Source organism: Rhipicephalus sanguineus, chromosome 1 (genome assembly GCF_013339695.2).
Source record: "Rhipicephalus sanguineus isolate Rsan-2018 chromosome 1, BIME_Rsan_1.4, whole genome shotgun sequence".
In the NCBI taxonomy this organism is placed as follows: Eukaryota; Metazoa; Arthropoda; class Arachnida; order Ixodida; family Ixodidae; genus Rhipicephalus; species Rhipicephalus sanguineus.
In genome coordinates, this window is record NC_051176.1 from 41,178,128 (window position 1) to 41,203,198 (window position 25,071).

Genomic DNA, 25,071 nt, shown 5'->3' on the forward strand with positions numbered 1-25,071 from the left:
GGCGGTGTCTGTTCCGGAAGATGTTATTGAGGAACTTGAAGCTCTGCGAGAACCTCCTCGCAAACCACCGAACTCTGTTGCCTATTCAGGCTTGGTGTATGTAGGTGGTTATATTGCCAAACTCATCACTGATGTCGGTTGCGAAACATGCGCCATGCTAGTGACGACAAACAAAACGAGCAGTCCTTTGTATCATCTTCTCCGTCAGCAAGAAGCCTATGATCTACACTACCCAAAGCCGGAGTTACTATCAAGGCTGGACACAATTGTGACGTTCTTCGAGAAAGCAGTGAAATATCTTCCTCGAACGAAAATCCTCGAGACTCTGCAATTAACTGTTGAGCCATACCTTGAAGATTCGCCACTTCTGGACTGTCCGGAAGGTGTGGACAAGAGTCACGCGAGAGTGCTGGCTCATATTATTTCTGAGAAGTTTCTCCGGATTCTTCTTATTAACTACACAAATAAGTTAACAGATCAGAATGACAGGCCTTCCGGTTTTATTCACAAGCCCTCGCGGAAGCATATCAAGCTGTGACAGACTTGACTCCTTTAAACTGTGATCGTCACTACAGTGTTTTACCAGCAGTGATTTTTTTCAGTTCTCCATGGGTATATTGTTGTAGTACCAAGGAAAACATTGTTTCCCATTGAAAGGATTCTCAGAAAGTTTTTTGTTTCCTCTTCGTCTGCAGCGTGGCCGTCCCCATTATGCAGTGACTTTCACTTTTTTGAAGTATTTGTTTCAATATTAAAGCACGAATTAAGATGCCTCCAACAAAAAATGTGCAGTTTTGTTATTTTCAAGTGCAGCGACGGCCGGCACATACATTTGAAATAAACAGTTCCTAAACTATGATTAAACCGTTTCCTCAACCAAATGCAATGTTCATCCTCTTCCTTATTCTCGAAGTTACAGAAACCTAAAAAAAAAGGCTGTGTTATAACCGCGTCGATGCTTTGCCGAGCAACAGAAGCGGGCTTGTGAGCGGCCGGCGCCACCACTTCTGTAAAGCGGAATTTACCAGAGTCATCATATGTACTTGCTACCGTGTTTCTATCGCACTGGTACCATGAACACCATATAGAGTAACTTCAGAAAGCGCCACGGTAAGTCGGAAGGCGAGCACTCCCTGCGCGCGCTAGCCTCCGCAACGGCCGGGAGTGAGTTAGGGAGCAGGTGGCTCGGAGCGCCCCCACGAAATTGCGGCCATAGGTAGCAACAGCCCCCCGTGCGCAGGCTGTAAAGGAAGGAGCGAGCGCGCGCCTCCAGACCGGCCGTGGTAAAGGGTGCCATGCTTTGAACCAGCAGCAATTACGCGCGTGGTACTATTTCGAAGCTGCGATGCACCCACTACGTGTTCGTAAGGGAATACGCGCGGTAATGTGTGTGCCATTTGTAATGGGTGGCCGGCTTAAAACCACCAAGTCGTTATGCGGTTCACATGGTGTGACGCCCGATAGCAACATATGCTTGTACCCTCTTGTACTGCTACATTACATCTCGTACTGTGACACCTGTACACAGGACGCGTATGTTTATGAAGCATCAAAGTTAATCTCAGTGCAGTTCCAAGCAGTGGAGTGGCTCTGTGGTAGAACCCCTGCTTGCCACGCAGACGGCTTGGGTTCAATTCTCACTCGTACCTAAGGAGGAGCAGGAGGAATAAACTTTATTAGGAGAAACCAGCAGGTTTGTGTGGCCGGGCCTAGGCCTAAGAGATGATGATTTTTCGCTCACATCTAGTGACGCCGACACCGACACCGGAATTTCTGCGGAACGAGCTCTTTAACTATATAGCATTAAAAAGGGAGGGGGGGAGGGGCCCTCTACCTGTGTCCTGGTTTCCCTCGCGTCGTTAGCGTAGAAGAGGGGATATTCCGCTTAGAGCACTGCACGGGCCGATTTTTCCGGCCCGGGCCCGGCCCGGCCCGAAAATGCCATGCTCCGGCCCGCCCGAGCCCGGTCCGGTGTTCTTAAATGTGGCCCGTACCCGGCCCGGGCCCGAAAGGTTTGGGCCCGGCCCGGCCCGGCCCGGCCCGTTTCAGCTAGTTATGCCTTGAGCATAAAGGAGGCACTGTCCAACCTTCGGTTATTGTGAAGATACCTGCCGCACAAAATATATTTTCTATAGATTGTTTTAGGAACTTCTTTCAGTGTCACGACTTTCACTGGTACTGTGTATACTTTCGGTGAATTTCGCGCGTAACACTCTTGCGAAATGATTGCAGGGCAATATAAAATATAATTGGAGTCATAGCTGGCTCTTTCATGTACGCACGCAGTGCTAACCGCGCCATCTCATTTTTGCATTTCAAAGAACAACTACAAGATATAATACCTGCATAAAGTGAAAAAAAAAAAGCATGGCAGACATTTTTAGGTTGAGTCTACATCAACTGCATACGAGCTAGGGCTGTTGAGGAAAAATAGCAAGTCTCCTGCAAACTTCATCTATTGCACAATGCAATGAAAAAAAAAAACGTGCTCTAGCTGCTTCTGGGAGGATTACACCAGGCTGGGCAGCGTTACATAAATTAAAGCTGTCGTGTTGCCTCCTCGGCAGGCAACTGCACCCAATCTACACTACGTTTTCGTGCTCAAAACAACAAGGTTCTTTGTCCCACCCTTCTTCCCCGAGTCACCGCCACCGCAGTGCCATAGATCTGTCAAAGCAAGGCACACCCGTTAACGAGCGAGCCACCGTCCTCGTGTCAGACGTGTGTACAGTAACGGTGTGTTGAATAAAGGCTGCTTTAAATAAAACTAATCAGTCTGCGTGTTGGTTATTCCCAGACTCCCGGATCGCTTCTCTAGCCTGATCACTCCAGTTGTGAGCCACACTCGGGGAAACGAGTGTCTCTATGGTCTGGCGCCTCACCACTAGTAATGGCAAAATCAACAACGGCGTTCGCCCTGTGATAAGAGTCGCTCCGCATCTTGCACTCAAAATGCACAAAAAACAGCTCCTGAGATATTAATGACTCACAAGTCGCGTTGGCCAGTCTACGGGCATGCGAGCGTACCTGCATACTCGAAATGTTTCCCTAGATACGAACGCGCACATCTTATATACACTAATCTAGGCAGGTTACCGTTGCTTTCCTTACACGGTACTCAAGAAAGTCTTTCACTCACTATTATGGCGGAAACTTATATTAGGCGTTTCTTGAAATCTAGTGTAGCATACCGATGGAGCAAAATTGTAGACGTCTTGTACTGTGCGATTTCTGTGCACGCCAATGCAGTCCAGGTTGTTTAAATTACCCGGAGCCCTCAACGACAGCGTCTCATATAGCCTGGGTCCCTTCCGGAAGTTAAACCCCACAAAACAACAAAAACAAAGCCACACAACGTACACACGCAATTATACATATACGTATGTGACCCGGGCCTAATACGGGCCTGGCTCAGGCCCGAGCCCGACCCGAGCCCGAAGATCATGGGCCCGAGCCCGATCCAACAACCCCTTACCGGGCTTTCGGGCCGGCCCGGGCCCGTGCAGTGCTCTAATTCCGCTGCGTCATCACTCTCGCATCTAAGCAATAGCTAAAAGTGTTAGTTTTTACTGTAATAAAAGCCGTTAGAAATTCTTGGAAAAAAGCTTTAAGTCTCATTATTTTCTGTTGCAGAGCCGCTATATCGGATACATTCAATAGCTCCCTTTGAAACGTTCATCCTTATTCGCTGGAGTACATTAAACATGTGATTAAAGCTTTATATGATGGACGTAATGCTCGAGTGTTTTTAATTACGTCAACTTAAAGGTATCTGCGAGTCTTACATTTCAGGCAAGCACAAGCAATTCTTTGGCGGTGGAATGAGGCTTCTATTTTGCGTGCATTCACACGTCTTTGGAAGTTTCTATTACGTCGATAGGGGACCCTTGTGTCTTCAGGAAACGCTTTTCTAAAGCATTTGTTGCTTGCTAATATTCGATAATATTTGCAGAGGTTACCTGAATATTTCGTTATAAATGCTAGCGGCCGGTTGGGCTGTGATTTTGGGTCAGTCCTAGCTAGTGAACATAGGCGCACCAAATAGAACAGCCACTCCTGAATCCGATTTGGCATTGGCTCAAGATCATGTTTTCATTCAAGCAAAGCGGTGATGCGGGCTAGTTGGTTTGAGTCACTTGTAATCATATTCGCATCGCAAAAAGCAGACGCAGACACAAGCAAGGAACACATACACAGGGCGGGTGCTACACAACACTAGCGCCCGTCTTGTGTATGTGTTCCTTACTTGTGTCTGCGTCTGGTTTCTTGCGCTTCGAATATGATTACAAGTTCAATCAGTTATCTATCCCAATTTGTAAGAGTCTTTCCGTTAGTTTTACCAGATTAGCTGCTAGCGATTTGGGCCTGGTGTTTTCTAACCTAGGTCCAGCGCCGTGCTTTTTTAATAAAGGAATTATTTTGGCAATTCTCCGATAAGGTGGAATCCATGAATATCTAATAGAGTGTTTAACGATTGCAAGTAGGTCCTGTAGTTGAACCTTAGGTTCAATTCTTAATACCGATGTATTATGCCATCGGGACCTGGCGCAGAACTGGGCACCATTTTTACTACTTGCTCTAGTTCTGAAGCTGTGACCCCTTCAGAGTCGTCACTTTCATCAGGAGACCGTAAGTTGTATGAGAAGGCAGTCGTGAAGCGACTTTGAAGCCCACTAGGAATATTTTCAAGAAAGCTAGACAGACCACCTGGTGTTGAAACCACCGATTCGACGTTTATGAGTGAAGGAATGACCTTTTTGGTTTCCAGGAAGTTAAGAAGCGTTTTCGTGTTGCCATGTTTTGAAAGGAACTCAGATTGTTGGCTATAATAACAGTTCTTCGCACTGTTGACTGTTCTCTTAAACATTGCCGGCGTATATTTATAATACCTCCAAATTCCTTGTCATTGCATGGTTGTAAAGTAGTTTTCACCCCGCAGCTTTCCTTAGTCGATAATCACGTGAACAGTCCGAGTCCCAACATGAATTAGAAGAACCTCTTTTAGAGAGGCTTTACGGTGAATTTAGATTTATTTAAGGAGTCGTTTATAGCACAACATAAATTCATGGCATTTTGTTCTGCATTTCGATCTATTCAGATGGACAAAGCCACACGTAGCAACTTTTTGAATATATTGGAATTTGCATGAGTGATCGAGTGGGTGGTTACTGAAGTCAACAGGCATACAATCCTAAACAGTGAGGACAATGGTCACTGCTTGTAGCTCAGCTAAATGTAGACCATGAGATAGAGAGGCAAGGGCTATGGAAACTAAAGTCATTTGCTGAAAGAGCCTCCTTACATACAAAAGTGGGTGCGTTAATACACGGTAATTTATTCTTGGAAGCCCAATCCCACATATGCTTCCCGCTCATATCGGTTCAGGATCGCATTAAGTCTGATGAAAATTGAAGTCTCCCGCCAATATAATTTCTTTCCTCCATGACGAAATTAAGGAGTCTAGAACAGTACAACTTTGAACAGCTGCTGAAATATATGCGTTGACTAACGAAAATGGAAGGAATCCCAGAAGAAAATATCTAAGGCTGAAAGTTCACTTTCTATAAATTCATTACTTGGCATCTAGTATTAACCTGATGAGCATTTCTTGAAGAAATAAATACTTGTATGCGACCACCCCAAAATAGTCGGTTTAAGCAAAATATGCGGTAATTTTTAAGATTAAAACACTTTTATTTTAAAAGCCTAGTTCCTGCAAAACACTTTCATGGGCGAAAGCTACGTAGTGGAGAAAGACGAAGTACAGGAGCGAGGCTCAGATGAAATCATCATCACCGTATACGGCTCGCGCATAGCCAGCGAAGCAGCGTTCTAGAAAAAAGGCTGTGCATGCGAATGCCATCCACAACGTCTCATGAAAGGTTTCGTTCACGGCGGTATTGAGGACGCGATGATACATACCTGGACTATTAGGAATGTGCTTATCAACTCCGGTACTTCTATGAAGGAGGCACCATTACCCTTCGCCAGCGACAGCCTGCCGACGGCATATGAGGATGGCTACGTCACCTCCCGCTCACCCACGCAGCAAGAGGAGGAACACAGCCTGGGCGCCTTGGGTGACCTGAGGTTCAATCCTGCAGCTACACCTGCTGACCATGGCCGAACCACTCAGGTTGGTGCAGCGCTAAAAAGGCGCAGACTTCCTGGTACAAGGCAGAGTGCATGTACCTAATAGTGTAGTAGATCAAGTCACAATTCTGATTATTGACTCCGCCTTTACACATGTACTCAACGTCGCGTTTGCTCTCTATAGTTTCAGTTAGCATTGTTTTAAATACATATATCTGTAAGAGAACCAAAATTGCTACTTATTACTGTTGCTGCGCCTAATGACGCGCTCTGTTGAGATGCTACGCAAGAGTCTTCGGGAACTATACATCTGCAGTGGCTGTGTGTATAGGATTACGTATAGTATAATGTAGAACCCTCTCCTGCATTTTCATCATTGGTGTTGATTTAGCTAACATGGTATCAATGAATTATGGCCCCACGAGAGCCGGAAAGTTTAGTCACTACTGTGACTGTACTTTAATAGTGGCTGTGATAAAATGCCTCTTGAAGCTGAAGCTTTGCCCGCCACAGCGGTATTGTGGTTACGGTGATCGGCTGCTGACATAAAGGTCGAGGGTTAGATCCCGGCCGTGGCGGTCACATTTCGATAGAGGCCAAATACTAGTGGCCCGTATACTGTGCGATGTGAGTGCACGTTAAAAACACCAGATCGTTGAAATTTCCGGAGTTCTTTGTTGATCGAACGTGAGCTTGGACGTGTTGTATGTTCCTTCTTAACACCTATAGGCTTCCCAAGCAACGCTTAGCGCCGCTGCTGCTCTTGACAGGCAGCGCCATCTCTGGCAGAAAAAGAGAAACTGGGGCGTGATCAGCGAGCGTTTTCCCTTCTCTCCACCGCGTTGCCGCTCGCTTCCGTGCACGTGCAGAGCTCTCGCGGTGCACTTGCGGCGTCTCACAATGTACCGCGTGCAGTGCGCCTTCAAAAGGATCTCCAAGCTTGACTGGCGCTTACGAAAAGCGAACTTGATCAAATGAGAAAGGCTAACACGTTAAGGTGAAGAGCAGACGATCGACGACAACCACGCCCGATTCAAAGCGAAATGCATTTCCCAAGTCGCGATTACAACGTGTAGGACGTATACCTCGAGGTAAGTCTCATTCTGTCATGTTAAAGATGAATAATGGTCCACATGCACTCCGAAATGAAGCCGTACACGCTATCGATGTTCTGCGGCGTGGACTACGAATCATATAATTGTTGTTTTGATATGGCATGCTTACAGTAGCAGCCGTGTACTTTCGTGAACAAACGTTTGCGGCGTGCGAAAAAAAGATTATACGGCCATGGCACTGTTTCCTGAGAAGGTTTGAGTTAAGTCCTCTGTGCCGCTGGAGAATCACCCGCCGATTAAGACGCGAGGAAGCTAGCTGAGCTTTAACCACTGTGAAGCAAGATGAACTGCTCGCCTCGTTTTTTCGGCTCTCGTGTCATGCTTGCAGTCTCTTTTTATGATATCAACTTGACAGGTGTATAAAACCTGTTGCGCGAACGCGGCTAGAAAATCGCACAAAGTCAGAAGGTGGTTACTTGAAGGTTGCAATTGCAAAGCATGTATTAAGTGCCAGTTATATTTAGCGGCTTAAATATATATCATCCTAATAAAGTGACATAAACAAAGCAAACCTGCAGAACGATGTCAAAGCTTGCTTCAAATGCACAGACGTCCGTTCCGGCGTGTTAAAGCAGCCTTCCCGACGCGTGAAATGCAGGCGCCGAACTTCTGACAATGTGCGGAGTTCAAGTTGAATTCAACCAACCGCGCAACGCTAACGGTATAACGCGAATGTGAACGTTCAACAACGACAGGTAGGTCTCACGAGCACGGGGAATCAAAACACAGAGTTGCTTCACCTACAACCGTAACTGGACTTTAACAATGCGAGAAGAGAGCGAGTAATCATTACTGTAGTCGCTGCGTGCATGCGCCCCGTTACTTACCGATTCAGGTAGTCGGAACGAACGAAAGAGATGAACTCAGACAGCCAAAATAGAAGGCGAGACAGCGCTGTCAGCTATCCACGCTTGCCGCCTTTATTTCTCGTGCGACACGCCCGGGAACCGATACAGTTTAACACGTGAATCGTGTGCCTTGTCTGCACTGTTGTGGCTGGCCACTAAACCGCAATACTTCGGACCACGCTTGCGCTTCCGCAGGGTGGCTTCTGCCATCGTGGAAGTGCGCAGCTTCGCACAGCAAGCCTCTCGGTTCAACGTACCCAGCTGACGGCCTCCCAGTTACCCGCACCGAGAGAAGAACGCGTGCACACGTGCGCTACCGCTACCGTGAGAGGGGCTGAGTCGGCCGTGCCACGTTCCAGAGCTTTCCGACAGAGCCGCGGCGCGGCTGGCAAGGCGCTGTCTTCGCGCCGCAAACTTGACCTTGGGTTCCCTATAGTGCACAGACACATATCGTTTATGTGATGTACATCGTTTATATGGCACGTAATACACCGAATGGTATGCTGTATGGCAAAAGGGTGTTAAAAGGGTGTGTCGTTCGTCCGTTTGGGGACTAACGGGGCTTCAACAACAATTGATCCCTTTAAGGAATAACGGCACTGGCTCTAATAGTTAGTCCTCATGCAGTTACTGCTGCAAGCTTACTGTTAGTCCCCACAGATCACCTCAATGGACGAACATTTAGTCCTCACATTTACACCTTGCCGGGCAACTATTAGTTCCCACAGTTGCACGTCGCCGGGCGAACGGTCGGTCCACTCAAATACTCCATGCGGATGATGTTTTTATCCCCAGTTCAAATGGTCCTTTAATCCCCAGGGATGAGTTTCTACAGTTACTATGCGCAAGGCTTGATACTTTTATTGCGTGTTTTTTTTTTCCGTGGTGAGCAACAAATGGCGCCGAGTAGAACATGCTAAAAAATATTTAGTCATGCGTGCTTCGCTGCTTTCGCAATCAATGCGACAACGAAAGACAAAAGTGAAACGGTGAGATGTTTTAGTTTTATTCTTCTTTATACATAGGATGTGCCTGCTTCTTTGAGTGAATTCACTGTAAAATGTAAAATACAGATCTAGCCGCGTTTTCATATCTCGTGGAGTCCTTTTCGTGAAGCTGCTGTAACGGAAGCGATAGATGACTAGCATTGCCCGCGCCTTCCCACACAAGAGCCTGCACGTTGTGGAGAACGGCTGCGACGTGCAAAACACAAAAAGATTGCAAATAGTTAGTCACACGTGACAGAGAGGATGAAGATGCAAGCACCTGGCAAATACGTGCAAGGTGAAAGAAAAACACACATCTAAAATGCGGCATGCAAATAATTTGACCGTGACATCATACATAATCACACACGCATATCGAGGGACAAAGCGGAGCAGCCCAAGCGCGGCAGCCGCAGCCATCACGCCAAGGCGCCGCCAACGTGTCGGCGAGTTTGCTGCGAGCGGCGTCGTGGAGCTCGAGGAAGTCTGCCGCCGCCGCTGCCGCCAGCGAACCGGCGAACCTCGAGCGAGCGAAGGCGGGGCCGCCGCCACGAACTGCGGCGAACTCCTTGCGAGTGAGCGACAGGGAAGGCGATCAATTTCCACAGAGTTCCAAAGCACAGCCGAAGTCGGCTAGCTATAGCCCACGCCAGCCTATGCGGTGCATTCCGAACGCGCGACATACAATCGGACTCGTTGTTGGCCACCGCATTGCGTTTATTTATTTACCTGTTTATTTACATTACTCTCAGGGTGCAAACAGGCGTTACAGTGATAGTGGGTATTATAACAAAAATGCAGTGAAAATAGAGCATAAAAATATAAAAATAATGAGAATACATGTTCAAACAATACTAGTAACTAGAAGGTCAAGATACAGTCAGTTAGTGTAGTCTTGAAAGTTGACGCGTCCTCAATGAAGATGATGGAGGGGGTTCTACTGGCACTGGTGCTTGGCAGAAAGGAGCCTAAAAAAGAAAAAAAAAACATTACTGCGGCAGAAAGGAATGATACTGATAATCAACACGTGACGATGTAGGAAGGTTTTGAGATGAGTTCCCGTTTGTGTGAATTATCTAGGTAATGCATTTTTTGTAAAGATTATAGCTGATTATGTTTTTGACCGGAGTCCCAAAGAGGTGACGCATACTCAGGCTTAGGTCTCATTAGTGTTTTGTGGAGTACTAATTTTTAATGGCACGGGGCTTAAGAAAAAATTCTGCGTATGTAGCCGAGGCATCTGTTGGCATTGTTAGTGATGTATGCAATGTGCGCATGCCAAGAAAGGTTATTAGTTAGCTATGTTCCGAGATATTATTTCTAAAATGAAGCAAAACAGAAGGGCGAGCTAGTTGGCACTGATTCATTCTTGTATAATACAAGTGTTGTCCACTTTCTTGTCCTTGTCCTTTTTTCGCTTCTCTTATACAAATATATTGATACGAAGTTACGTAATCAAGGTTTATGTTATTTACAGAATAGCCGAAACATGTGGATTAGTCAGAGCGATGCGAGAAAGGCACAATTTTGCATTTAGCAGGATTTAAGAACATTAGCCAGTGTGAGCACCACTTTGATATGTTATCTAGGTCTGACTGAAGAATAAAGTTAGCATGCTGATTAGGTATTTCGCAGTATAGGACACAATTGTCGGCAAATAGTTTGATGGAACTATTAATAACAGTGGGTAAGTCATCAATATAAATTAGAACTATTAATGGGCCCAGGTCGCAGCCTTGAGGAACGCCTGACTTTACGTCAGAGCGCGGGGATGCAGCACCATTAGCATTTACAAATTGGGTACGGTCAGTTAGAAAGCCAGTTAGAAAGCCATTCTATCCAGTTCAAAGGATTAGGGTCAATATTGTCACGGGGTCGTGACGTATACAGCAGTCGGCGTGTTCAAGATGAAACTCTCTATTTGGCCGAACTTGTGGCCGGGAAATGAAAACTCAAGCTACAGATATACACTCTGTACACTGATAGCGGCGAACAGGGCGTCGGCCGGCGATAAAACTGCTCAGCGCTAAGGCGTGTCGGCATTTATACATGCGGCATCGAACATTCGAACCTTATAGCTGGTGGCCGCGTTAGTTCCAGAATGAACTGAACTGTTTGCTTTTGCGCGCTCAAGCCTATATAAGAAGATTTTGAAATAATCTGGAAGGTTCCCAGACATTCAAACACGTTTTGCACAAGACAGTGTTTACATGTGTAACGGACCAGTAACATAAACATAGCAAAAGAAGTGCGCTTGGCAATATAAAAAGTACTGAGATTAAGAAGCAGTAATCGATGAGACACGTTGCCAAAAGATTTAGGAAGATCTAAGAAAATACAGTCAATAATAATATCTGGGGTTTAACGTCCCAAAACCACGACATGATTGAGAGACGCCGTAGTGGAGGGCTCCGGCAATTTCGACCACCTGGGGTTCTTTAAACGGGCCTCACACAGGCCTCAAACATTTTTGCCTCCATCCAAAATGCAGCCGCTGCGGCCGGGATTCGATCCCGCGACCTTCGAGTCAGCAGTCGAGTGTTATAACCACTAGACCACCGTGGCGGGGCTAAGATGCAGTCAATGACTTGACCTTTGTCTGAAGAGGAAGAAATGTTATGCATCAACGATATTAGTTGTGTTTCGTAGGAGTAGTTCTTGCGATACCAATGCTGAAATAAAGGGAAAAAAGAGGTGGATTAATAAATGAAACGAGATTAGAAAATATGACATGGTCAAGGATTTTACAAGGAGCGCTTGTAAGTGAAATGGGTCTGCGAGTGAGAGGAGAATGCAGGTTACCTGATCTCAACAGAGGCGCCACCTTCCAATCTGCGGGCAATGAGGAGCACTCAATAGTCTGGGTGAAAAGGAACATAAAAATACGGAGGAGTACACAGCAGTATATCTCAGATATTTAAACAATGAATCTACTTTGAAATGCCCGCAAAATCGTTATCAAGTGGAACCATCGCATAAAAAACTCCTTTTTGTACATGTACGGGAGTGTGTTAGTAAGGCAATGAGAAAATGATTTCGCAGAGGTGTCATTCAGAACCATGCAACATTCTTCAATGCTCATGGTGCAAGAATTTAACGACGAAGAGACGGTCTTAGCTTCACGCGCATTTTCAGGAATAAAAAGCTGTCAGGAAAAGAGTGAGCTACTCTTTTATTGGTCTTACATGCGCGATCACCGCAACAGAGGATCACTGGGCTGGCGTGTGCTCACATGCTTTTTTTAGGCGAAAGCGTCGTTTGGCGCAATGCGCGATCGCACCGCCATTAGAAAATCGCCGCAGAAAAGCGGCACACAACTTAAGTCGTCTTCGAAACTGTGAATGTGGTTGTATCAAAACCAAACGCACGCTTTTCCTACGTTCAGAAACCGAACGTCGAGGGGGAAATGACAAAATATCGCCGAAGTGCGAGGAAACGCGAACAACAGAGAGACAGCGAGGCAACATTGTGGCCCAGGCGAGTGAGCCGCACAGTCACCCCGCTGACGCGTCTTGAATGCGAGGAAGAACGTGGAACACGTATTGAACTGTAAAATATATACGGCACCATGCACGCGGCATTCGTGAACATGATGTGAAAGCTTGGGAACATTTCGCTACGCTCAGCGATAAAACTCTGCGACATAGGTGAGCGGCGAGTAAAGCTCTCGCGTTTCGATGTAAGAAGTTTCCTAGGTGCCCTGCTGGTTTGTGCACTACCTAACAAAATATGGAATTTAAATATATTCAAGCATACGTTTGCCAATGAAGGGACTCTAAGGTACCTAGGATTGAATTTTCTAAGGGGGCAGAAGGCCTCTCGTAGATCTTATGCTTGATTTCCAACATGTGCATTGATGTCTGAATGTTAGAAGGATGTCTAGAAATTGCAACATAATGGATCCGGCACAATTGTGAATCTGCTGTGGAGGAAAGCATGCAGTCTCTTACAAGTAATAAGAGAGTGATAATATTAATAAAGTAAGGAAATCAACAACACAGCAAAGCATGCTACTGCTTATAAAGCTTTCAAGATTTTCAATGCTGATATCAGAAACTTTATACTCTTATTGGAGTCATCAGAAAAAAAGGACAGCCTCTTTCATAGAGAATAAGTTGTCAATTTTTTTTAGCGAGGAGCACCGTTCTTCCTTCTTTAAGTACTGCGTGCGCGCAGCCTTCTAATAAGTGATGTTGTTTGTCGCAATTTCAGACAACGAGAATCCATCGGGAGATGTGGCCCTGCCCCCCGGTGGGACAAAGGCAGAGGAGAGCTGGGACAAAGGTATGTGCCGCTTTGCTTCTTTGGTCTTGTGCATTGTTAATCTGTTCACTCGAAGATCGCGAAGAGAGTAGTTCATTCGTACATATTTAGTGAGATAACGTTTAATAGAGGAAGGAGTTTTCACGTTTAGTACGTCTATGAATTTGAATCTACATGCCAATGATTACTGCTATAACAATTATCACCGGGACACGTGTCCACACTTTTGTGTTACTGCTCCGCGCTTTTCCGCTGCTAGGCTGCACACACGCTGAGTTGCACTGCTTACGAGCGTCTGGCAAAGTAGCATTTCCTGAATATATTTCTTTACTACTCTCTGTCACTTTCTCCATATGTGTGCATGGATGGTTTTAGTTTTGCCTCTGGGCCACACTAGAGACCTGGTAATTATCAATAGTTGTCTTATATCGCAAATCGCACTCGGCTGTCAACAGCTCCAGTTGTCCAGTTGTCAACAATTCCAGTTTATTTTCATCCAGTTGTCAACTCCATAAAAAAAGCCTACCGTACTGTACGAAGGTACATTTCGTACTAAGACTTTGTCCCTAAGAAAAAAGCAGCAAGAAGCTTGTTTTGAACAACTGTTTTGTATCTCATATCTGAGGTTAAGCTGTATTGGTGCACGCACAAGCGTCGTACACTTAGAGTCCGTTATACTTATACGTGAGGTTGGCACAGGTCGGCTTTGACAGCTGTGTCGACAATTTCGGTCGAATTTGTTCCGAGCACACGCATCGCCGTGATCTCATTTTACAAAGAAAAGTATTATGGAAGCTTCGCCCTAGTAGTGCCGAGCCTCAAGTAAGAGCGGAGCTTGGTGGGCTTTTCCCTTCTCTTTCTCGCTCTTTCTATCTTTATTTCTCTTCCCTTTCTTTCTATTTATCTCTGCCTCTCTTCGTTTGTTCCCTTTTATTTCTCTGTTTCTTTCTCTTCGAGTACCGCACTCTGTTTTTTCTATCTTTTTTTTCGTTTCTGTTTCTTTCTATCTCTTAACTCTCTCTTTTTATATCTTTTAAATTTTTATTTCTTTATTCCCTTTATTTCTCGCCATTGGTCTCTTTCGCTTCCTCAGTCTCTTTCTCTTCTTTTTTCTTTCTCTCTATTTTTATCTCCTGTGTGTTTCCCGTGTTGCACGTGCTCCACTTCATATGAACGGAAACTTAAGCGAATTGTTATGGGTTCATCTTTGGTACAAGCAGCGCACACAGGACGGGGACGAAGAAGTAGGACCATAGGACAGCGCCTGTCCTGTGCTCCTATTTCTTCGTCCTCGTCCTGCGTGCGCTGTTTCAACCAAAGATGCTCCACCTCGCCGAACAGAGTTTTCGTTTAACGCTCGCACCTGCTGTACTCGCTAGTGGGGCTTGACCAATTGCTATGACGCATACCCACCAGCGGTGTTTTGCGCGACCGAGCACAATTTACCGATAGCTTAAACAGTGTCGCTGCTAAAAGAACGCTGCTGTTATGAAGAGCCACCGAAATGCGCAACTTTATCTAAAGCGGATGTTGTTTCTCGCTGGAAAGATGCCTTGCTTTTCAGCGTACGCAATAACTTCTGCATGCAGCAGAGTACTTCGTTAGGTGCTTTCTAGCAGCTTTTCCTGGCTGACCGGAGGTGCCCTGCCAGTGGAGATCATAATATATTGGAAAGATATTTGAGTGGTTTGATTTGCAGTTTCAGGTAGAAAATCTGGGGGTGTTGCTTCAACTCCATTCTGGCTCCTACCCTAATTTCTACGAATGCTTTCAGTGCTTCAACATTTTTGACGGCCGAAGACATCACGGAAAAGTCGTCACCCCTGACAAGCGATAGCTTGATGGTGCGCGCGACAGTTTCGCTCGAAGGACGATTTAGAGCGATGCCGTAAGGCAGCGTATGAGAGCAATCATTCATACTTCGCGGGCGTTGCTTAAATACCGGTAAAACTCAACACGCACGATATTTGTTTGTAAATGCGTAAAACACCGTTGCATTATACCACGTACACCCGTGAGCAAAAGTATAAGGACCATGCTTTCGACAGCAGACGGCTGCCGACTAGACGGCGAAGAAAGCGATTTCGCCTCGCGCTTCCGTGGTCCGTATACTTTTTCTCACGGGTGTACCTCAGGAAATTATTACTTGTAGCTTATAGTCTATGACCCATAAAGTACCGCCAATATTCTTTTTAACATTTCAAGCAAACGAACGTAGTGTATGGAAGGAAATAGCGAAATTAGCGAGGCCCGCCTTTCGATCATAAAACGCGTGCAACTCCGCTATGAAGGAAACATTTCGACAAATACTCGTGGCTGCCTGTTCGTTGTAGACTCCTGCACAACTGGAACACCATAACTAAATTTCGACCTCTGAGTGGTTTCGAGCTCTGGTTGGTTTACAAGTTAAAATAGATTTACAGTGGTGGCGAAGGCAATCAAGATGGCGGTCTTCTGGCCATCCGAACCAAGGCGTCTTCCTCCTCGTCTTCACTGCAGCCACGCTGGGGCGCTTGTTGCGCATCGCTTTTGAATGTGGTCATATTTATTATTGTTATAGAAAGTGAAATTGAAATTACGAAACCGATGTTTGCCTTGGCCCATTGTGCGAAATCTGCCGCCTTGCTGGATCCTTGACGCAATACCTGTATGCCACGAGTCCTCAATTTAAATTCGGATGTTTTAATATTATGTGTGTCCGCTGTTGCATTGTTTTTAAGGCAACGTTCAAGTGTGTCAGGCTAGTGTAGGCACAAACCATGCTGAAGGCTGATCAATGCAAATGGGACTGACGATCGTTGATGTGTAACATTTAAGAGCCTTCGTTCTCAGGTTTGCCGTACTTTGTTAGACATCGTGGTAGAGTGTATTATTTAGATGATGTATGGCTTTGGAAATTGAAATGACCTAATATAGGTGAGGTTGCAGAGGCATGACCTTCGTTTTTGCGACCCCTGCTCGCAGCATGCCCTGTTGTGTCACTGTCCATCTGGGCGAACGGAAAGCGGCTGGCAGCTCTGGTTTCCCTGCCTCTTCAGCGACTGCCGGAGCGGCAGAAGCACGCGCCCGCCGAAACCGGCGCCGGTCGTTTTTGAACAGCCCTTTCCGGTGTGCAGCACCCGTGCCCGAATGTGTGCTGCCTGCATCAGACGCGTCGGCTAACTCAAGCATCGCAGTCCGTAGTGCCGGGTGTAAAGACTGTGCCTCGATCACCAGCCGGTGATCGAGGCACAGTCTTCCGTCGGGAACTGGTACGACCTTATGGCAACCGTATTTCGGCCGCATAAAAACATGTTTTGTTTTACTTATTTTATGTGCGCGTATTAAATAACAAGGTATGATTTGCCAAACGTGTCTCACAGTCTGCTTTCCTTGCTGTCGCTATGAGCTGAGAAGAGGTGAAAGATCCTCGAGCAGGGTGTTTTGTCGGAACCAGCCTTTCAACATGTGCTCTTCTCTGTTTTAAGACAGCAACTGGCTGCCTTGGCGCGTGTACGGATGTGCTTCGTACATTCTCACCGATCACAAAAGTGGAGGAGGAGAGGGCAAATGGCAAAACAGGAAAGCCTATGAGAAGAGGGGGGAGAAACAAACATAGGAGCGGGCATTGAGGTGAGCTGGCGAGCTCCATTGTGTAGGCAAAAGGGAAACACATTAATGAGAAATAAAAATGGACTAGGGGGAGGAGAACTCTGCCTGTGTCGTGGTTTGCTTCGGGTCGTTAGCGTAGAAGAGGGGGTATTCCGCTGCGCCATCACGCTAGCATGTAAGCAGTAGCTAAATGCGATAATTTTGACGTTAGAATTTCTTGGAGAAAAGCCTTAAGTCTGACTTGTTTTTGTTGTAGAGTCACTACATCGGATACATTCTATAGCTCCCTTTGAAACGTTTATCCTTATTCGCTGGACGGCATTAAACATATGGTTAAACTTTTATATGATGGACGTAATGATCGAGTGTTTTTATTTACTACGCCAATTTAAAGGTATTTGCAAGTCTTACATTGCAGGCAAGCACAAGCAATTGATTGACGCTTCTATTTTTCGTGTATTCATATGTTTTTGGAAGTTCCTACTACGTCGATAGGTGACCCTTGTGTCTTCAGGAAACGCTTTTCTAAAGCATTTGTTGCTGGATAATATTCGATAATAATTACAGAGGCCACTTGAGTACTTAGTTATAAATGCTAGCGGCCGGTCGGGCTGTGATTTTGGGTCTCTCCTAGCTAGTCATGCTTTGGCATCTAATTTAACCGCTTTGTTGTAGGGCTTGCTTATCGCGCCGTGGGGGTAATTTCTGTGAACTAATGTTGCCTTTGGAATGCTCAAAGTGGTGAACGCACTCAACGTCGTCGCTACAGATCCTTCTTTTACGCCTCGCCTTTCCGCCAAATAACCCTTACTGAGAGTCACAGGTGATGACTAGTGCCACCTGGATATTGTTGGCTACTTGAGAAATGTGCTGAACTAGAAGAGAACGCAGCAGAACTTGGAAGGCTGCAGACACATTCGGAGTTGTGCTCACGAAATTCTAATCTAGAAATCCAGAGTGTTGTGAAGAAAGAAAATAAGGACATCGCTACAATTTTGACTCAAATAGGCAATTCAATCAATGAGCTATCTGTTCATCGGACGATTAGTCTTTCTACCGTGTTCCAGCTCGCAACCTTGAGAAAACAAGCATAGTTGTGGAATTCCAAATTCAGAGCTAAACGTGACACCGCGCAGAGAAAAGCAAGAAAAACTAGAGTCCCGAAGGGATGCTTGAGACTACAATCGCCGTTTACGTGAAGGAACATCTGTGCCAAGCGTTGAAGAGGCTGCTTGGCATGGTAGTGAAAAGCAAATAAGAAGATAAACGGACATCTGTGTGGGCCAGCAACGGGAAAATGCATGCAGTGGAAATCGATACCTCCAACGCTGTGCATGTGTCGGAAAAACGTGCTCGTGCTGGGATTACGTCTGCTGTTTCTTGCGCTACTGGAGACACTCGCCTTGAAGCGCCATGGAGTGTGACGATTTCATCTCACCGCTTCGTTTTCAGTTTCAACAAATCTCCACCATTCTGTTCTGCACATGAATGCTTGATGAGCTGCCAGTAAACAGAAAGTATTACCAATTTTTAAAATCGAATCTCTTTCAGGTTTTATATTATTACGCTAACGGAAATATGCTACCATGACAGCAGTTCTCCGCTGTACCTTGATGGTTATGATGATAACGTTTTAAATGGAACTGATGGGTGAGGAGGGGAGCACTCTATTTCGCATGAGGAATTAAATGCGAACAACTATCAGCATTTTATAAAACAACACACGACTATGAAATTTTAGCACTTCAACATTTGTCCGATGTAACTTCGGCCGTATATAGCCCACGAAATGGAATTTTCTTGGCTTTATGAATTTCTTTGATAATTTACGGGAATATGTCGCCGCTACGGATTTTCGGCTTGTGTGTTGGGAGACACTAAAATAAATTTTGTTCAAAATACTGCTGGCATACTGGATACCGCATTTGATATGACTTAACTGTGCTGGATTTGTACACCTAATTAGTACCACGTCTCAATTTAGGATGTGTTCGGCTACATTCTCATTATGTTGATGATGATATATGGTGATAAGTGGCGGACGGTACAGTGATGACGAAGGGTCGCCAAAACAACAGTTAGAGACTGATAAATGATAGTGTAAGGTTGCTCTATAGGGGCCTAAGATCCTGCGCACTAAAAGTGCATAAAGTTTATATATTTAACAAAATCATGACAGTGAAGTGAAACGTGTTAAATGAGTTCATACGGTTCCATGGATGAAATACACTAAAAGGTGAAACAGTAAGAGGGCACTACTGCTTTGCAAAGACCCGTGCAAGCAAGGGCCCGCAGAGTAGTGCGTTAAAAATATGATTCTCCCGTAGCATTATCCCCTTTAGGAGGATGTGCAAATTACATAAAATGTGGCGGCGTCTTTTAAGAAGTTTAAAACAGATTGATGATCAAAGAGTGGTTCATGGCTCAAAAACTTTGCATGATGGAATGGAATGTTCTCACAATATGTTTTAAAGAAGTGCTATTTTTCCGGCTCTATCTCAGGACACTGTAGTAGGACGTCAAGCATGGTCAGCGCGTCCCCTCATCGACTACAGTTCGGAGGTTCACTACTAGACAAGAGCTGGTTGTGCGTGCCACAAGTGTGTGCTGTTCTGCGTATCGAGTATAGGACATCACTTCACCTAGATTTCATAGTGGATATCCAGTTGCCTGTTATTCGCCTAATTAAATGAATCTTGTTGTCAATCTGGCCATGTCGCAAGCGCTCCCGGTACATTATAAGCATTTTATGTAAAACGAGACTTCATGTCCTTTAACTGCAGGGACAGCTAAGGATGCTTTGCAAATGTCTGCGCGGACGGATGCGTCCAAATGGTCGGCCATTACATTGCCTTAGATGTCCTGGTGCATTGGCACCCAGCATATGGCGACCTGCTGCTTGGAAACGTAAATGACGCGCGAAATGGAAAATAAAAAAAAAAACGGTACAATCGAGGGGTTTTGGTGCTCTTTGAGAGATTTCAAGGCTTTTACCGCACTACACAGTCTGCGTATGAAACTGCCTTCGGTATATTTATTATTTAATGTGTTTAGCAGCTGCGAATATCGCGTAACCTTCGGCTGTAAAGATGCTTGCGTTAGGATGCAAACCTCCGGCATCGAAGAATGATCGGCCGACCGCTGCGTAGGCTACGCCATCATAAGACTTAGATGCATCTGTAAAAATTCAGGACGGTAATGTTTGTGCTGCAGTGCCTGGATATCTGCTTTCAGTGCCCGCATAACGGCACTCGCTTTCGACCCAAGATCACTTAAATGCCACGGACAACGGTAGCTGAAAGCGTTCCATGCTTATTAGCGTTTCGACTTGTGCAAGTAAATTTTACGCGGTGGAGCAAGTTGCGGTGCTTTCAGCTTCAAAGGCTCCCTGAACCCCACAGAGATCAAAATTCAGTGGTGGCTTTGCAGTTGTGCACGAGTCTACATCGAACACGTAGCCGTCAACGTTTTCCGAAGTGGTGCCGTGTTCACGCGACTGAGGATCCAAAAGAGGCCCTCGCTCGTTTCAGTCTTCCTTCGCTATGTTCCGTTCGTCTGCTCGTCTCTTCTGCTTGTCGAGTGCTCTTCTTCACCGTGCGAGGAGGAAGAGCGGTGAGCACGGGCTTCTGCGAGCAGACAGAGAGGTTATTTTTGTGGATGACATGAGCAGACGAGAATGTTAACGTCATGGAGAAAGCTCAGGATAACCGAAAGGCTTGGAGAGGAGAAGGGAATATTTTTTTGGAAATTGTGGGGCGCCCGCAACTCGTAGCGCTGCCGTGCTTGGCATTGTTGATCGGGACGGCATTTTGGACTCGATACGCGCGTTTGCTTGAAATGTTAAAAATTATCGGAGGGGATTTAGAGGCCCTTTAAAGCCATCTTGAAGGTGATAGCACGCATTACATGTGGGGCATGAACAACCTGCCATGTCGGGGACACACTAGGGGTATACGTTTGCATCCGCTAAAAGCGCTCGACACTTTACATTTCGTCGATAGATGAGTCATGGTGCTTCTCAAAGCGGTTCGCAAGGCTTACATTTCTTGATATCATTATATAGTATTTACGCCGGAAATTAATTGTGCTAGGCAGTCCGACATGCGTTTAGCGAGTCCAACATTTATTCCTTGCTTGCAGTGTCGCGCGTGACGACTTGTGCTGTCTATGTATTGTTGGCGATCTCCCGGGTTTCTGTAGAGCTTCGGCTTTAATTATCCTTTGTCTATAAAAAACCGTCGTGCCGACGAAGTTATTTTCCATAGACGAATGTGGCATTGGAAACTTAATATATGTTTTGACGCCTGGTGCGTTCTACGCTTTTGTCGCCCATTTTTCAAATTCGGTATGGACACTCCTCGCGCTACATGACATTCATGTAGGGTTTGCTCCCAAAACAGTTTCAACCACTGGGGTGGCTCTGTGGTGTCACATGTGCTCACCGCGCAGAAGTTCTGGGTTCCATTCGTGTTCTAACCGAAGTTTTTTATTATTTCTTTATTTGCATGCATCTCGAATTTTCGATCACGGACAACGCTGATTTTTGCTCACAACCAACGACGCCGACACCGACGGCGACGCCGGAATTTCTGGGAAACGAGCTCCTTGACGCTTTCGCGTTAAAGTGTTCGCATATGTCGGTGAAAAAGGACCTCGTATGCTAAAGGCTAATATTTGTATGTAGTAGGTACATTCGAATCCAAAAAATATCTAAGTGTAAGTAATGATTTAGTAGTGAGAGGTGAACGTCCACCTTTTGCGCTTCCTTGCTTTTTCTTGAGGGACTTCGAGACAACTGCAATTCCTTCATTATTATGCTCATTTGTGTACAAGGACCAGGTATGTCATCTTGCCCCAATGAGCTGATTCGAGAACGCTTGTGTTTCGTTAATGGAGTCTATAATCCCAATGAAGTGAATTGTATCCTGAGTAACGCTTGGAAGGGTGAATGATCTGCCGGTTAAATTGTTTAGTTGCATTCTATGTGTGTTCTTCAATATTGTATGTCTTCCCAAGGTTGTATTGGAAATTACCCCAATACGCTCAGACCTTACGAATATACAGAAGCAGCTGGAAGTAGCCGCCTTGTTTTTTTATTGTTGACATGAAAAAGCGGTACTTCAGATTCGGTAATTCAGTCCCTGCCTAGAAAGTGCTACTTCAAACTTCCTATCTGGAAGATGCGTGCTGTACAATCTTACTGTACTCTCGAGTTAGTCGGAGACTAATTATCGATGATCGCCATGGTTAGTGAATTATCGGGAATCCCCGTATCATTTGCCGCGTCAGCGATGATTCGGTTCTCTATAGTCTCGGCTTATCCAGAGGTTGGCCAACTAGGTCTGCACTTGTAAGACATTGCCGTCAGCTGTCACTGTCCCTACTGCAAATACATAGGTTGTCATCGAAATTTTTCACCGCTGTCATTGTTGCCTTTGACTGACCTAAGCGAGCTATCGTCATGAGGACAACATGTACTGACGTAACTAACTGAGCACTTCATGCTTGAAATAGATTCTGAACTTATACGATGGCAAAAAATGCAACCAGCACTGCTTTGCGGACAGCGATGAAACAGCGAAGCTGGTGGCATTTACTTCGTCAGGCTAACGCGTTTATACGTTCTGCAAGTCACTGCAAGTCAAGACTGCTCTTACTTAAGCACTCGTTGTTAGGCTTTCTGGTGGTAGTATAGTTTTGTTCCATCTTGACCATACCATTTTTATACACAGGTTTACAAAAAAGCATTCGCTTATGACGCTTCGATATGTTGTATCACTGCTCTTTGTTAAACAATCTTTGTTAATCTTTTAGGTGTTTGTATAGCCACCATCTTTTATAAACACAAAGTGTGACGCGACAGTGGTGTGACTATGGTAAGGAGCACGCCATTTGTTGGGATAAGTGTTGCCTTCTCCCCTTTTAGTGGAAGTTGTGTGTAGCGGGATTTACTTAATTTCTATGGCACAAAACGCTTATAATGATGATAACTTTGTGATAGTCCGCATAGATTTCAGTGGCACATAGCCGTTTGTTGGGCTAACTGTTGCCTTCATTTTTGCTGGACCAATGGTTAGTAGTGGCATTTACCCAATACGTAACCAGTATTTGAGGAAAGCTTTATTAAATCGTCGAGCCTGTCCATCCCATATCACCCTTTACCGCCTCATTTGTCGTCTTCCCGTGAGCGCCCAACGCGAGGCGGCCCACCGTCCTTTGATTTACATCCATTCCTGATTGCACCTCTGACTTCATGCACACCACTGAGTTCTCAAATGTAAGCCCCGGAACCATCACACCCTTCCACAGCCCTCGAAGCACCTCGTACCTATTGTATCCCCATAAAGCTCTGTGCTTCATAATTGCAGCATTCCTCTTTCCCTTTGCTACCGATGCTTTCTCTTGTACCTCCATATATCTATCCCCCTCATTTACCCATACTCCGAGGTACTTGTACTCGCTTACCCTCGGTATTTTTTGGCCCTGTATTAATACCGTATGGTCTCCGTGATCATTGAATACCATCAATCCACATTTTGTTGCACTAAATCCTAGTCCTAGAGCCTCACACTCCCTTCCGCATATATCTGCCAGTCGCTGTATATCATCTTGACTGTCCGCAAATAAGACAATATCATCAGCATAAAATAGACCTGGAAGCTTCTGCTCAACCATCGCTCCGACCTGTTTGTGTGACAAATTAAATCCAATGTTGCTACCTTCTAACGCTTTTTCCATCCTCGCCATGTACAGCATGAATAACAGCGGGGACAAAGGGCATCCCTGTCTCAGCCCCTTGCTAATTTCAACGCTGTCCTTGCTACTTATTCCTTCCCATTCTATACAAACTGTATTTCCTCGGTATATTTCCCTCAAAAGCTGTACACAGTCGTCACCTATGCCCACTTCCTTCAATATATCCCACAAAATTTCCTGATTAACGTTGTCATACGCCCCGGTGATATCTAGATAAGCTACGTATAAGGGCCTGTTTTCTATTTTAGATATTTCTATACACTGGGTAAGAACAAACAGGTTATCGTCTAACCGCCTGTCGATTCGAAATCCATTCTGAAGTTCTCCCAAAATATCATTTTGTTCTACCCACGCTTGTATTTTTCATTTTACTGCCTGCATCGCCAACCTGTATAGCACCGATGTAATTGTTAGCGGTCTATACGAGCGAATGTTATCCTTTTCTCCCTTGCCTTTATAGATTAAGTTCATTCTACTTTTTCTCCAACTGTCTGGTATTTCCCTCTCCTGTAAGCACTTTTCTACGGCTTTCAGCAGTGCTTCTTTAGTGTTATGTCCGAGTTCGTTAATGAGGCTGACGGGAACCCCATCTAAGCCCGGAGTAGTGCGCTTAGGAATTTTTCCTTCGGCCTTCTTCCAATTGAAATTCTCTAGTACTACATCTTCTTCGGTTGCACTCCTTTGCGTACTTTTACTCACCGGGGGAATCCCCTGGGGGACCTTTTTAAACGAATCGGCTGTTATCTTTCGGATGTAACCTAGCGCTTCATATCCTTCCAATTTATTTCCTCCTTCATCTACCATATGTTGTTGCATTGTGACAGACTTCCTACCCAGCGCTTTTAGGTGGCGCCAAAAAATCCTAGGCGCGACCTTCCTCTTTTCGCGAATCTCTGTCATCCAGCGTTCAATTTCACCTTTAATTTTTGCCTCGACTAATTTCTGCACAATGGATTTTTGCTCTAAATATATTTCCCATATTTGGTTGACTTCGTCCTGTGGCCGCTTCTCCTTTTTGCCTGTCTGTGCTCCCGTGATGCCTGACGTCGCATCTCGATCGCTTCCCGGATTTCTTTGTTCCACCAACTTTTTGGCTTTTTCTTTCCTTTCCAACAAATAGTTTTCTTCTCTATTTCCATTTCTTTCGTGATTACATGTAGCAGCTCACTATACTTCCAGTCTTTGCCTGGTAGTTCGTCTACTTTTTCCTCGACTCTTGCGGCTATATTTGTTATTTGTTTGTCATTTAGATACGAGCTGCCAAACTTTGATTCTATGTTCTTATTTTCAGTTTTATATCCCATTTGTAATATTATGCGTTTATGATCACTACCCAAGCTGTTAATGCCTTCTTCGTCTATTCTCATCTCTCTAAGTTTGTCATATATTCCTTCTGTCATGAGACAGTAATCAATGCTC